General features: G+C 44.9%; 1 protein-coding gene across 1 annotated transcript in view; it reads right to left on the bottom strand.

The window, feature by feature from the left end:
* Positions 1-12,560, bottom strand: part of LOC122789851 (THO complex subunit 2-like) — a 2,067,217-nt gene that overhangs the window by 949,159 nt on the left and 1,105,498 nt on the right. The gene's annotated exons all lie outside the window — the stretch shown is intronic.

Raw genomic sequence — 12,560 nt, 5'->3', positions numbered from 1 at the left:
AATACTAACATTTAAGAAATATGACTCCCACCTCTTTCGCTGAAAGTGGCAAATGAGACCAGAGGTACTTAAGAGTTGGTGCATTACAGGTAAGAGAAGTTTGAGTTTACTGGCTACTACAAGCTTTGGCAATGGCCAAAAGTAGGATCAGAGGATCAGATCTGAACCCATCTGTTGAGGATAGAATGAAAATTGACATCAGATCCAAAGATATGTACTTGCATAGTAACAGATCAGTGCTATCCTATTTTTGTCTGGTTCAATCTTTGTGACTTGGATCAGACTCCAATCTGGCCTTGGCATCTTCAAACCTTCAGATTCAGGACTCTGAAAGCTCTCCCACCCATAATTCCCTTGCTACTGTCCAATTACCTCAGAAGAAGTTTGCCCCATGGAACAATATATTTATGCAACAAATAGCAAAACTACAGTTAAATAACACATTCAAATAAGAAAAAGAAGGAAAGATGGTGCCAAGTGAATAGTAAGGCAATTAACCCCTTTCTCCAAGAAGCTGCAGGGGGATGGTGGCAGGGATTACTGAAACAGACAAAAATAGCACAACACAGATATATCATTATGGTAAGTACATAATGAACACTTGATACAAAAGTATTCGTCTGATTCAACTTTCAGGCCAGAATCCCTAGCTACAAAATCTCCTGGGTGGAATAAAAAAGGTTCCTGAGAAAGTACAGTTGTGTACACTTACCATAAATGTAGATGTTTGTGTATACTCACTGTTGCAGTCATTACATTTGGGTTATCTGCTTGCAGGTAGCCCTCACTCAGCCTGATTAACAAAGTCTTGGGTCCTGCGTTGGTTGCTGTCCCTTCTTCCATGACGTCAGATTATCAGGGGTATAAAACATGCAGCCGACGCCATTACATCAGTTTTTCTTGCCCCAGATGTCAGGTGCCCCCCCCTAATGGGAAGCAATTAAATATAAAAGTACAAAGATATACCTCCAACTAAAAAGCAAATACACCAAAAAGGCTTTTAAGCATAGTAAAGGAAAGCAGAAGTACAGTGAAATGAATTTAGGGGGCTGGAGGGAGGGTAACCAGGAATGCAACAGTGAATACACTAGAACATCTATATATTTATGGTAAGTGTACACAACTGTACAATGTTCTTCATGTTTCACTGTTGCAGTCATTACATTCGTGTAGATTCCCAAAGCTATGGTTGGGAGGAGGAATTTAGATAGTATTAGGGCCAACTATAAGGCCCTGCAACACTGCAGCGGCAAAGCCAGCTCTGGATTTAGAGAAAATTGGCAAATGGTAATGCTTGGTGAAAGTATGTAGGGAACTCAAGGCAGCAGCTTCTAGGATGTCCCTGGTAGGGATACCTCTGATAAAGGCTGTAGAGGTAAATGCAGCCCTGGTGGAGTGAGGTCTGATCCCCTGGGGGATAGTTTTTCCATGGTGCTTATAGCAGAAATGAAAGAAATGGCTTATCCATTTAGAAATGGTTTGCTTTGAAATACCCTTCCCCTCTGCCCCTGCAGCAAATGCCACCAGCAGTTCAGATTTCCTGAGTTTTAGTCTTGTCCAAGTAGAATCAAAGTTGTCTGTGCACATCTAAGGAATGCAGTATCTGCCCCCCTTTATTCTGTGGACTGGGAAAGAATGTTGGCAAATGAATGGACTGATTAAGAGACACACTGGATACCACCTTGGGCATGAAGGATGGATTGGTTCTGACGGACACCCTGTCCATCTGAAAGATGATGAAAGGCTCCGCTGCCAAAAGGGCCTGTAATTTAGATACCCTTCTAGCTGAAGTGATTGCTAAAAGGAAAGCTGTTTTCCAAGAAAGAAATTTTAAGTCTGCAGTAGCAGCTGGCAAGAAAGGAGGTAAAGTGAGTTTCTCTAAGACAAAGAAAAGGTCCCAGGCTGGGGTTGGAGCTCTCCTGGGTGGTCTCAAATTTTTGGCCCCTCTGAGGAAATGCTTGAGCAGTGGATGAAAGAAGAGGAAAGGTTCTGTGTTATAATGACCTGAAATGGCTGAGGCGTGGAAAGACAGGCCCACGTGAAGCATCTCAGTCAAGTATTGTAAAATCTGAGGTAAATTGGGAGCTGCTGTGCTCATCTCTTGAGACTGGCTCCAGACACAGAATCTTTTCCATTTTTCAGCATAAGATTTTCTAGTACTATGCCTCCTTGCCTCTAAAATGATATCCATTACAGGTTTGCTGAGGGAAGGTAAAGGAGAGATTAAGTAATCAGCCAGGCTGCAAGGTTCAGTGTTAGAAGCTGAGGGTGCAAAATCTGGTTCTCCTGCTGAGACAGCAGGGAAGGAGTCTGAGGCAGGTGCCATGGAAATAACCGTGACACACTGCGCAGGAGGGGGCACCAGTGTTGGCGCTGCCAGTCTGGAGCAATCAAAATCATCCTTGGTTTGTCCTGTTTGATTTTTAGTAGTACGTTGGAGAGCAGAGACAGAGGGAGGAAGGCATAGACTGATAGGTTTTTCCAGCTGAAGGACAGAGCATCCACTTTCCAGGCTTGTTTGTGATGAGTCCTTGTGGAAAATTTGTCCAACTGGTAGTTCTGGGGAGAGGTAAACAGGTCTATAGCTGGGCTTCCCCATTTGCTTGTCAACGTGTTGAAAATCCTTGGTTCCAGTTTCCACTCGTGTGGGTCCATGAGGTTTCTGCTTAGTCCGTCTGCCAGTATGTTTAATTTTCCTGGCAGGAATTGAGCTTGTAGGTGTACTTGGTAGCTCAGGGCTGTGTTCCACAATGCCATGGCTAGTCTGCAGAGGGGGTAGGAATGTGCACCCCCCCTGCTTGTTTATGTACACATAACAGTGGTGCTGTCCATCTTTACCATTAGTTGTCCTGGAAGAATGTGGTCCTTGAAGGCTATCAGAGCATTCTGTACAGCCAACATTTCTTTTTGATTGATATGCAGGTGCATTTGACTTGGGTTCCATTTGCCCTGAATGCACTTCCCTGCCAGGTGAGTCCCCCCATGCATAGTCTGATGCGTCTGTTGTTGGGGTTTGGGCGGCAGTGGGTGGTGTGAAAGGTAGTCCCTTGTTTTGGTGGCAAGCCTCTGCCCACCAAAGGAACTCTAGGCGTAGGCAAGATATGATTGGAGTCATTGTTTATAGGTCTTGAGAATGTTGACACCATAGGCTTTTTCGATACCACTGTAGTTTCCTCATATGCAGTCTTGCATATGGAATTAGACGAATGCACGAGGCCATGAACCCCAAGACTTGCAGTATTTGTCTTGCAGATAGCAGGGTTTTTCTGGCCACTTGTTTAAAGTAGGTTGTCAAATGAATTTGTTTCTCTGGCGTGAGGTAAGCCATCTGGGAAGTTGTATTCAAGCTTGCTCCCAGGAATATAATTTGTTGACAGGGTACCAGGTGTGATTTATTTTCGATTATGGTGTACCCCTGACAAGTTAGAACCCTTTGTACAAAGGCCAGATGATTCAAAAGTATGTCCTGGCTTTCTGCCTGAATTAGATAATCATCCAGGTATGGGTATATTTGAATATTTCTTTGCCTGCAAAATGCAATAACTGGATCTAGGCACTTTGTAAACACCCTGGGCGCAGTAGATAAGCCAAGGGCAATGCAGAGAACTTTTAGTTATGTACTTACCATAACTTCGGATGTATGGGATCCATCTCGCCTACATTCATGACAGATGGGTTCGGAGCCGATCCATCGGCTCCGACTCGGCAACTAATACACTAGCACGAAGTCTCTCATTGGCTGGGCTACTCCCTATCCCAGGATGCACTACACCTGCTTCCCCAGATCTTGTTTGTTCGCTTTCATACACCCATGCAAACACAGAAAAAACTAGTAGTCACTATAACCAACTAAAGTTCTTCAAGAAAGAACGCCAAGAAAAAAGTGACTACAGCTCCTCTAAATCCAAATGGAAGGGGAAGGAGGGTGGTACTTATGAATGGCGAGATGGATCCCATACATCCGAAGTTATGGTAAGTACATAACTAAAAGATGTAATGGGATCCTATCTCCTACATTCATGACGATGGGACAGCGTCCTAGCACCTACATCCCGGTGGCTCATTGGAACACGCTCCTGAGAACTGTGGAACCAAAGGAAGCTCTGCCTCGAGAAACCACATCCAATTTGTAATGAGAAATAAAAGTGTGCGGAGAAGTCCAGGTTGCCGCAGCACAAATATCATCTATTGATAACTTGGAGTGAAAAGCTACGGAAGTAGCCATTGCCCTGGTAGAATGAGCCTTGACTGGAAAGGGAAGGTCTTTATTGGCCTGTGAATAAATAAAAATGATACAATCTTTAATCCATTTAGATATGGAGGCTTTTGTAACTAGTTGACCCAATTTGTTCACTGCAAAGGAAACAAACAATTGATCTGATTTCCGCGTTTGAGCGGTTCTATTCAAATAAAAACGTAGTTGTCTATGTACGTCCAATTGATGCAAAGTATATTCTGCGTTATTGGAGAATTCTGGGAAAAGACAGGGAGTTCTATAGTTTGTTGCATACAGAAAGAGGAGGCCACTTTTGGTATAAATGCAGGGTTTAATTTCAATGAAACTCTATGCTTGTGAAAAATCAAATAGGGAGGATCAGAACAAAGAGCTTGAAGTTCTGAAACTCGCCTAGCAGATGTTATGGCTACTAAAGGCCGTTTTCCAAGACAGAAATTTTAAATCACAAGTAGCAGCTGGTTCGAAAGGACGGGCAGTTAGGGCAGCAAGAACCATATTCAAATCCCAAGGGGGACAGGTTGAGATAAAGGAGGCCTAAGGAGCCAAGCCCTTTAAGGAAAGCCTTACAAAGTTTGTGAGACATCAATGAAGGTTCAAAAGAAGCATGAAAATTAGAGATCGCTGCTAACTGAACCTTAATGGTAGAAACTGAAGAGCCCGACTGAAAAGGAGGCCAGAAAATTCAGAACCTCGATACAGGTGCAGTGAGAGGATCTATACCCCGTTCTTGAGCCCAAAAGGCAAACCTTTTCCATTTACTGGAATAAAGTTTGATGGTGGAAGGTTTATGAGAAGAAGACAGTATGTGGACCACGTCCGGCGAAAGAGCATTGTCTCGGACTAAGGATGGAAGTGGAGTAACCATGCTGCCAACTTCAAGGACCTGAGAGACGGATGGCCGTCCTGACTGATGAGTCAACAGGTCTGGCACGGGTCCAGAAACCATGGACCTTCTATCGCATGCCTCTGTAGGAAGGAAACCAAACTTGACGAGGCCAGTGCGGGGCAATCAAAATCATCTCGCTCTCCAAGTAAATGGCCTTCTGTATCACCCTCGGTAGGAGGGCGGAGGAAGGCGAGAGAAGACCGGGGCCAAATGTGAGTCAGAGCGTCCCTGGGAATCTGTCCCTGAGAAGGAAACAGTGTGAAGAACTCTCTGCATTTCATTGTGAGGGCTGGCAAACAGGTCGCAGCAAGGAAGACCCCATCTGTCAAGATCTTCGCAGCTATACTCTGTTTGAGGGACCACTCGTGGGTAAAAGAATGGTCCTGCTTAATCTGTCCGAATCACATTGGACTTCCGGTATGTGCGTTGCCATTAGAAAGCAGTTGGTAGCTACCGCCCAGTGCCAAAGTCTCATGGCTTCTCTGCATAGTGGGTAAGACCTGGTTCCACCTTGCTTGTTTATGTACTACACCACCGACATGTTGTCGGATAGGATAGTAATCGGGCCCTGTGGGAGAGCGTGATGGAGAGCTTGGAGTACCAATAGTACCGCTCTCATCTCCAGGACATTGATATGCAAATGCGTTTCCTGGATCTGCCATGTGCCTTGGACCGACCTGTCCAGGTAATGACCCCCACCCTACCTGGGAGGCCCGTAGTCACAGTGGCAATGGGACGTTGAGGTATAAAGGTCGCCCTGGTCGAGATTTGATTGGAGAAGCCACCAATGTAGATCTCGACGGCAACTTTCCGTGATTATGATTAAGTGGTTCAAGGAAGATCCTGATAGACCATTGAACCGACAGTAGCCATTGTAAAATTCGCATGTGAAGTCTGGCGATGGGAACTAAAAGTATCGTCGCCGCCATCGAGCCCAACAGTTGTAGGATACGATGAGCGGGGGCTCCTTGTAGGCCGAGACAGGATTTGACCTGATCTTGTAAGACCTGAATTCTTGCTGCGGTAAATAGGCGCATTCTTTTGTGTCTAAGTCTGCCTATGAAAATAATACGCTGAGATGGCTGTAGTACAGATTTTTGCAAATTGAACGTGATCCCCAAGAAACGGCCCAAGGTGAACGTGGCTCTGAGCGCTTGGAGTAGTAGATGCTCGGAGGTGGCAGTAAGGAGCCAGTCGTCTAGATAAGGAAACACCTGGAATCCCAGACTTCTCAGGTGAGCAGTTACCACTGCCAGACATTTGGTGAACACCCTGGGGCTGTGGTGAGACCAAAGGGCAGTGCTCGAATTGAAAATGACTGGCTCCGAGGCGGAAGCGTAAATGTCTCCTGGACTCTTGAGCTATGGGAATGTGATAGTAAGCGTCCTGGAGATCTATGGAGCACATCCATGCATCTTTTTCCAGCAAAGGAAGAATAGATTGAAGAGTGACCATTCGAATTTGGACTTCTTTCAAACGATTCAATGAACTGAGGTCCAAAATGGGCCTGAAGTCCCCTGTCTTTTGGTACCAAAAATAATTTTGAGTAAGTTCCTGATGCGATCTGGTCGATGGGGACAGGCTGGATGGCTCTTTTTTCTAGCAGCTTTGAAACCTCTAACGCTGCCTGATCCCACTGACTGGGTGGTACGTCCGGGATTTCCCTTAAAGAAAGGGGGGGTTTGTTGAAGGGGATGATATATCCTCCGGTAATAATGCGAAGCACCCACCGATCGCTTGTTATGGATTCCCAAGCTTGTGGGTGCGCCGCAAAGCGACCCCCGACTGGCTCCGGAGTTGCACAGTCGGGCAACAACTCAGGAACGCTGGTTGTATGAAGCACAATGGCACGAGTACTGAGGAAATTTTACCTCAAAAAAGAACAGAGTGAACTGACACAGACAATACAATTTCAACGACCCTAAGCCCTCTAATTTAAACGGGCCTAGCCCGAAGAACAACTAACCACAACTTAAGTAGCAGTTAAACAGCAGTCAAAGGTAGGGCAAAGGCCCTCTAACTTAAACGGGCCTTGCCCAACTGAAAAAAATAAAGTACTAGAAATCACTCAAACACAGACACGAGATATACAAATTACAAAGAATAGCTGTTAAAACAGCTGTTTGGTTAATATATAGAGAAAACCCCAAGGTCAAAGACCAGTAAAAGGTAAAAAAGAACCACTTAGCTCCAGCCAAGTCGAGACCACGTCCAGCTTGTAAAGCGGCAAACGAGATCTGGGGAAGCAGGTGTAGTGCATCCTGGGATAGGGAGTAGCCCAGCCAATGAGAGACTTCGTGCTAGTGTATTAGTTGCAGAGTCGGAGCCGATGGATCGGCTCCGAACCCATCTGTCATGAATGTAGGCGAGATAGGATCCCATTACATCTGATAGTGCGTGTAGTCTGCTTTGAAGCGTAGGTATCTTCAGCAAGAATTCCTGATTGGGATGTGCAGGTATGCTTCTTTTAAATCTATTGTTGCCAATCAGGCATCTTTGCCTAGTATAGGAAGTAATTAGTGAAGGGTCAGCATCTTGAAATTTGCAATCTACAAAAAGGTGTTTAGAGTAGACAGGTCCAGAATAGGACGCCATGAATTGTCTTTTCTGGGTACCAAGAAAAGTCTCGAGTAGAAACCTTGTCCCTTTTCCTCTTCTGGTAACAGGTGAACAGCCCCCATGCTTAACAGAGAAAGTACTTGTTTTTGGTCCTCTGCCCACTGATTTGGGGGTAGGTCCTGCCACCCGCTTGGTGTTGGCAACGTGTGGAAGTGAAATCTGTATCCCTGGGACAATATTTAAAAGCCATTTGTCCTGGGTAATGAGTTCCCAATTCTTTGCATGAAGAGCAATCTTTCCCCTCAAAGGGGCAGTCAATTGATAAGTGCTTGGAAAATCTAAAAGGAAGACATTGAGACAATTTACCATGGTGGGGGGGTCTTCTCATTACCAGATTTGGGCATGGAGGCCCCCCACTGCTTAGTCTTGTGTCCCCCCTGGGACTGAAACCTGGGGTTTTTGCTCTGTCTGAGTTTGGCTTGAGAAGACCTGGAAGGGGCTGGAAAGGATCAATTCTTAGAAGACCAGTGCCTACTAAATCTAGGAGGCTGAACTTGTAAAAAAATCTTTCACGGTTTGCATAAATTTAGCTTTATCTTCCATCTTTTTAAGAGCTTCCTCAGCCTTGTTGCCAAACAGGTGGTCCTGATTTAAAGGAGTATCCAACAATTTAGCTTTAACATGATCAGGCAAAGACTGCTCCTTAAGCCAAGCATGCCTTCTGAGCACAGACCCAGTAACACCAGCCCTGCAAGAGGCCTCTAATGAATCAAAACCACATTGCAAAGTATGCTTTCCAACTTGTTCAGCAGGATGCATTAAATCCTGTAATTCTTTATTTTCCATACAGTCAGGAATCAACATCAGTTTCTGTTTAAGCAATCCAATAACATGTTGCTGATACTTTAACATATGAAACTGGCAGTTTAAAGCTCTAATGGCCAAGGCTGCAGAAGAGTAAACCTTCTTACCCCATCTATCCAGCGCCCTGGAGTCTCTATCAGAAGGGGTAGGAGTTTTAGAAGTAGAGGCCTTAATGCCCTTGGGCCCCTGTGAAATAGTCTCTGGATCTGCAATACGATTTTTAAAAAGGAACTTGTGGGACTCAGGGACCCTGTAGTATCTGTCAGGTTTTCGGGGATCAAGAGGCAGGGTATCAGGGGCCAAATTAGATTCCGAAAAAGCATCAACAATGTCTAGCAAAGGAGGAGCAGCTAAAGGCCTATGCTGAGGTAGGAGAAGGAAATCCCTAAGCCTCTTTTTTGAATCAGAAAAATCCTGGCTTTCCCAGTGGAAATGCTCCCACAGAGTATGTAAGGTTTCCCCAAAAGAAAAATCCTCAGGAGGGGAAGTAGAGGGAATGCAGTCCTCTACATCAGAATCTTTATAAGTAGATAAGGGCACATCCAGATAATCAGAAGAATCAGAAACAGAATCCTGATCAGAAGATTCATAATCAACTTTAGTCCTAGGCCTCTTAGAAGGGGGGGGGGTTGGCTACCCCTGATTGGAGTTATTAGATCTTCAGCCATCCTTATAATTTGTTTTTTTAGGCATAAAGGCATAATGGGCTTCATTTTTGTAGGCATGGTTCGAGAATTAGGCCCAAGTAAAGAAGAAGGCGTCGGTTTCATATGCAAGTCCGTAGGCCTGAAGACACCCTCAGAAGCTGGTGCCTGCACAGCGGCTCTGGACCCATCCAAGGTAGAGACATCCGCGGGTTCCACAGTTGAAGCATCTCGCAGCATACTGGACTCTGAATGGGTCTCAGTAGAGGCCAGCGAATCAGAAGTAGCGGGTAACAGGGGCTGAGAAAGCACCTCACTGAGTACCGGCAAACTGGCGACTGGCTTAGAAGCGTCATCGGCAGTTTTGGACCACGACGGCCTGTCTCTATCTTTGCATTTTTTCGGAATCCCGGCAGTCAGATAGCTAACCAATGACATTTCTGGATAATTAAACCGAGAACCGAAATATTTAAAGGCAAAAATATACAGACGACGGATAGTGCGCTGATTAAATAAAGCATAAAACCGACAGCAAGGTATGACGTGGTCAGGGCCTAGGCAAGGAATACAGTATGAATGAAAATCTTTATGAGGTATTTGCTTTCCACAAGCAATGCAATTATTAACTTTTACTGACAGATAAGGAGCAAGAAAAAGTTTCCCCAACGGGGTACTTCGCTTTAGTTGAAGACTTTGGTTCTGAAACTCGAAAACAAAAACAAAAATTTCAGGAGTCAGTCGACCGGCACTTGCGAATTGCTTCTGCTTCGGGCTCCGAATGGCAAGAAAGACTAATGTAATGGAGTTGGCTGCATGTTTTATACCTCTGACGACCTGACGTCATGGAAGAAAAAACAGCAACCGACGCAGGACCCAAGACTTGGTTAATTAGGCCGACTGAGGGCTACCTGCAAGCAGATAACCTAAATGTAATGACTGCAACAGTGAAACACGAAGAACATCAGCAGAGCCAAACAGGAAGGAGCTGTGTATTGTACATCTAGTTTTCAGTGAGACACAAAGGAATGCACAAATCTCAATCAGAACAAAAATGAAGAAAAACTGCAGAAGTTGCTATCGCTCTTGTAGAATGAGCTGAGGTTTAATACCAGCTTTTCACAATGAATATACAGCTTGACAACTACCTGATTATTTTGGAAGCCCCATGTCCCACCTAATATTTAGAAAGTGCAATGAATAATTAAATCTGATTTTCGGTAGTTCATAGTACTACGCAAATAAAATCTGAGCTGTCTTTGAACATCAAGCAAATGCAGAGCACAGTTTCCTTTATTAGACTATTTCAAAAAAATGCAGGCAAACTAATGGGCTGATTTATACTGGACTCAGATGCCACCACATTAGGAATGAATGATTTGCTTTTAGAAAAACCCTTTCTTTATGAAACTCAAATTACATGGATTACAGAAAAGAACTTGAAGCTCCGAAATCCTTTTAGCAGAAGTGACCGCCACCAAAAAGATAATTTTCCATGTTAAGAACTTAAGACCCACTGAAGCTGCTGGTTCAAAGGGAGACTGTGTGAGGACCTGAAGCATCACGGCGATTGGCCCGTGGAGGGACAGGATCGCAAGTTAGGAGGGTGAAGAAAAGTTCCCTAAAGAAGTCTTAAGACACCTTTAGTGAATCTACAGGAGTTTTGTTATGCCCTATGTGAAAATTGGGAATGGCTGTCTGTTGAACTTGAACTGCTAAAAAACTAGAACCTTTTTGAAATAGCTCAGACAAGAATTCTGAAGTAGAGAGACAAGTGGAGAAAGGGTCCAAACTTTTCTCCACAGCCCAGAAAATCAAATACTTTCCCATTTACTTTGGTGCACTTTTCTGGTGCTACACTTTTGTGAAGCAGACAGGATATGAACATTTTAAGTAAACCTGCCATCGTGAGAAATGGAGTACCCAAGCAATTCATTTCAGAGAATCTAGGTGAGGGAGAGGATGCCCAGAAGGATGAGAGATCGGATCCAGCCTATGGGCTGGAGTCCAGGGTGGAATGAGCAATTGGGATCAAAGATAAAGGAACCAAACCTGTTGAAGCCAGTATGGAGTAATGAGGAGCACCTCGGCATTGCACCTTCTGGCTTTCTGAATGAATTTCATTAGAGGAAAAGGAAAGAATGCAAAAAGGAGACCTGGGGAACAACTGTAGGTCAGAATGACCCACTGTGACTGTCCCTGTGGAGGAATCAAGGCAAAGTGACTGATTCATTTCCTGTTCAGGTAGAAAGCAAACATGTTGCAGCAAGGTTCGTCCCAGCAACTGAAGATGGTTTGCCACTGATGGACCATGCATGAGGCAAAAGAATGCACCGGCTCAGTCTGATAGTACCTTGGAAGTCCCTGGGATGTGCACTGCCAGCAGAAAGAGATAGAAAGACAGTGTCCACTGACAAACCCTCATGGCTTCTCGACTCAATGGGAAAGACCTGGTTCCCCACAGTCTTCTGATGCACCAGACTACTGACATGTCTGTCTGGATTACAATCACACCCCACTGGGACAGTCTTGAAATGACTGCAGTGCCAGGACTGCTTTCATTTCCAGAACACTGATGCGGAGACTGCTCTCTAAGAGTGTCCACATAACATGAACCATCTTCTCCTTGTAATACCCCCCACCCTAAAAGGGAAGCATCTGTGGCAAGTACTGCCATAGGGGAGAATGGACAGAACGGATGGCCTGCTATCAATGTTGATGACATGATCCACCATTTTATGTTGGTTCTGCATATTGTGGTTAACCTGAAAGGGGTGGTGAGGGAGTGATAATGAGGCCCAATGGACTGAAACATTCCACTGCAGAAGCCTCATATAAAAGCTGGACATGGCAACAAGAATGTTGGTTGAAGCCATCAGTATTAAAAGTTTTAGGATTAGGCATGTTGGAGGGGACAGACTGGCTAATACCTGTGATGCCACTTGGCAGACTGAATGAACCCTGTGTAGAGGTAAGGTGGCTATCTGAGTTCTGTTGTTTTGGAGGCATCAGATAAATTCTAAATTGAGTCAGGAGCAATTTGCTCTTCAGTCTGTTCACTGTAATTCCCAGAAGGTGAAGTAACTGGAGTAAGAGGCCCCCCTCTGGAGAATTAGCAGATCCTTGGTCAGAGCGGTGAGGATCCAACTGTCTAAATACAGGAAGACCTGGAAGCCCTGCAGTCTGAGGGAGACTGCTACTCCTGCCATGTATTTGGTAAACACTGGGGGGGGCGGCTCTGTGGCAAATCCAATAGGTACAGCTCTGAACTAAAAGTGACTGGCTCCCAGCCTGAAATGGAGAAACCTCCTGGAGTATCTGTACATCTGAGTTTGATAATAGGCATCCTGGAGATCTATGGAGCATATCCAGT

The sequence above is a fragment of the Protopterus annectens genome, chromosome 15.part0 (genome assembly GCF_019279795.1).
Source record: "Protopterus annectens isolate FY-2018-M chromosome 15.part0, PAN1.0, whole genome shotgun sequence".
Lineage (NCBI taxonomy): Eukaryota > Metazoa > Chordata > Ceratodontiformes > Protopteridae > Protopterus > Protopterus annectens.
The sequence above is the reverse complement of the archived record's forward strand: the minus strand, read 5'-3'. Positions and strand labels throughout refer to the sequence as shown.